A 3364-nucleotide genomic window follows, 5' to 3' on the forward strand; every position below is an offset into this window, starting at 1 on the left:
TGTAAGGACAACACCCCAGCCAAATTCAATAGCTTTATTTCCTTTGTTACACACGTTTAGGAACGCATAATATGTAAAATATTTTTTTTTAAATTATTCAACAAAAACAAGCCGTTTATTTATTTACTAATCGTGATTTTAACTTTAATAAATGACATGATTTTTATTAATTCATGTCATTCTTTAAACTTTAATAAATGACATGATTTTTATTAATTTAAAATTTCAGTTAAATAAATAACTTTGGTTTTTGCGGCACCGCATCGAACTCAAAATAGAAAAGAGCTTATGGGTACTGTAAACTGTAAAAGTAAACGAACGAACATGTTTTAATAGTTCACGTATATTTAACTAAACATTATTTATAGAGCCCAGGTCTATTCCATCTCTTATAAAACTAATATGTTCCTAACAAAGTAATAGTCAACAATACTAAAATAACTAAACTAGTTCGTTTGTTTTTTGTTTCGCTTGTGCGCTTTATGCACTACGCTTTTAGTTATTCCTTAAGCTTGTACTTTTTGCATTACTAATTTTGTTTTTTTAAGAATTGCTCGACATCTTTTTCTGTTGTCTGGGCACCTCCTACCCGTTTGAAGACATTCAGAATGTTTCGGTATGCCACTAACGCTACCTTTTCCGAGCCATTTCGCGAAACACCTCTCCAATTGCACTGAACCACAAACTGACGACAAAACACATTGTAAAATGATTCATGAATCCTTTGAAATTTATCTGTTGATTGCATTTGTGCTTTTAACCAGTTTTCTAACGCTTCTGCATTAGATGTTAATGAAAGACTGGACTCTAATCTGTCCAGTTGATGCTTGTTGGTAACGACCGCAGGATGATACGCTGGACAGTGCTTTCTGTTTCCAGGTTAATTTCGCTGCTTCTTTCCTTAAATGCATTCGTATTTACAATATCCTTTATTGCAACAGAAATGCCAGCCACCGCCGTGGTCATTCGTGCCGTTTGCACAAGATTTGCTTGTGTAGCAGATTTGATAAGCTGCAACTCCTGCAAAATGTTTTCTCCAGGATTGTTCGCCATTTTTTTCTTGACTGTAACATTACCAAAATATTAAATGGAAATACTTTAACAATTTGTGGTAACTACTTACTTTTGTGAACTAAATTATCGTTTAACTAAGCGTATTGTAATTGTAAAATTTAAGCAGTCCACAATCTGTTTCGGCGTACATAAACAAGTGCATTCACGTTTGAATCTTCAACATTGAATGGAAAAGGTTTTGCATGAAAAACAGTCAACCTTATGTCATATAGAGGCTAAAAATAATTCAAGTGAATATTTTCTTAGAGATTGTTAAATTATTTCGCCGTAAAGTTATAATTTAGAACATCTATTTATTTCTGATTTAAATATAATTTAAAATAATGACGACAATGCCCCTTTTCAAATAGTTTTAGGCTTTAAAAAGAAATATAACACACATACACCATCAACCATATTGACATTATGGCTGCTGTCACAATCATTGACCGACCTGTCTCAATGCAATGTTAGCGCGTTTGACATTTCCATCATTGTTGGTGTTTGCAGCAGCCATGGCGAGCAAAGGAATTCAGTTTGCCAAAAAAGTTGTTTTTACAAGGCAAAATAGCTAGTTCATGTAAGTTTAATTGTAATATAATGTCCCATTAAGTATTTTTTAACAGGTGTGTCGCAAATTAGAAGCGTGATGTGAATAACAAGACGGAAAAAGGATCCTCGAAATTGCTCAACATCTAGCAATCAACAGCACCATGGTATGTTGGAAAATGTCTTTCCCGATTGTGTTTATTTCCTAATTTGTTTGGGTTATTTATTCTAGCTTCACTGCATTACCAATAAATGCATTTATTCTACGCTGTGCCATTCAACTATGGTGTAAAATACTTCATGAACACACGGAGGAAATCATCACACGAAGAAGTGCCGGTACAGAAGGAAAAAGGCCCCCGAAAGAGTGATAAATTAGTCGATGAAGTGAAGATTATTATTATAATGCGTTGTAAATTGCTTATTGTTACGTTAAATGTTAAAATATATCCCTTTTTTGAAACGATGGAGTGTTTCATTCTGCATTTGGGGCTAGGAGCGGGTGCTCCGGGGGAGGAAATGAACGAAAAGCGGGGAAAGGGGGGCTGGGCACTCAGAGACACTCAAAATCACCCATCGTCACTCAAAATCATGTCGCGCGCTTGCTTAAACGCCGTCTTCCTTAAAGCAATCGTTAAGCAAAGGTTAAGCGAACGTGTGACGATTTCGCGTCGCGGGATAATTTTAGGTTTCTAAATCGTCGATAGCCAAAATTGTGAATGATGTTAAATAAACATTTGCGGAGCTATGTAAAGGTACGTTTTTATAAACATATTTTTTTATTTTTAAGATCCCACTCGAGCATCGTCTACCTCAAACGATTTGTGGCATCGTTTTGTTGCTCGGGTGGTAAGTGATTCAGCCATGCTCCAACCCACTGGCCAAACATGGTTAAATAATTTCCCATCGCTACTGTTGTTGGTGCTGGGGTTTGTGCTGGGGTTTGTGCTGGGGTTGGTGCTGGAGTTGTTGGTGCTGCGGTTGTTGGTGCTGCGGTTGTTGGTGCTGCGGTTGTTGGTGCTGCGGTTGTTGGTGCTGCGGTTGTTGGTGCTGCGGTTGTTGGTGTTGGAGTTGGTGCTGGAGTTGTTGGTGCTGCGGTTGTTGGTGCTGCGGTTGTTGGTGCTGGGATTGTTGGTTGCGGCGGAATTGTGGAATAGGAACAAGAAGGGATTGGGTGGGCTTGGGTGTAGGTGTGTAGGTCTACGTCATCTTCACGATCAAACTGATTAGATAGATAAAAAATAATGAGATAGCATAACCAAAAAGTTATTAACAAAAGAAATAAGGTTTTATTGCTATCCATCGACGAGCAATACATTTTTGAAATATATAATTAATTTAACTTTGAATGGGTTATTCCCACCATGCAATTGACAGCGATTTGCGAGGGCACGCGAGGGCTCGCATGCCATACAAGTTCACAGTGCCAGAGCCCTCGCATTAAGGAGCTTGCGAGCCTACCCGTCAAACATTTCGAGGGTTGCGAGTAGTATCATTTGCTCGAGATATTATGATGTTTTAAATAATCTTTGTTTTTTATTGATTATTTATTTATGTTGTAGTGTTATTTGTCGAAAAGATCACTATTTAAATTTTTGTGGAGTTTTTAAAATAAAATGACAAAATTTAGGTGTTAATTATGCTAAAATTTGCATTGTTATACCTGCTCTTGGGGTGCTATAATTATAACTGCTTAAACTAGGGGTGAAAAATCTACCAAGGCTCGCAAGCTCTTTAACGGCCAAGCTACACGTACCGGACG

The 3364-nt window shown here is 37.2% G+C and overlaps 1 long non-coding RNA gene across 1 annotated transcript; it reads left to right on the top strand.

The window, feature by feature from the left end:
• Window positions 1-1704: 1704 nt before the first annotated feature.
• Window positions 1705-2068, top strand: LOC125906506 (uncharacterized). The gene is made up of 2 exons (XR_007451882.1): window positions 1705-1769; window positions 1835-2068. It is a non-coding gene; the product is annotated as an uncharacterized LOC125906506 (long non-coding RNA).
• The last annotated feature ends 1296 nt before the right edge of the window (window positions 2069-3364 follow it).

This window comes from Anopheles coluzzii, chromosome 2 (assembly GCF_943734685.1).
Source record: "Anopheles coluzzii chromosome 2, AcolN3, whole genome shotgun sequence".
Taxonomy (NCBI): Eukaryota; Metazoa; Arthropoda; class Insecta; order Diptera; family Culicidae; genus Anopheles; species Anopheles coluzzii.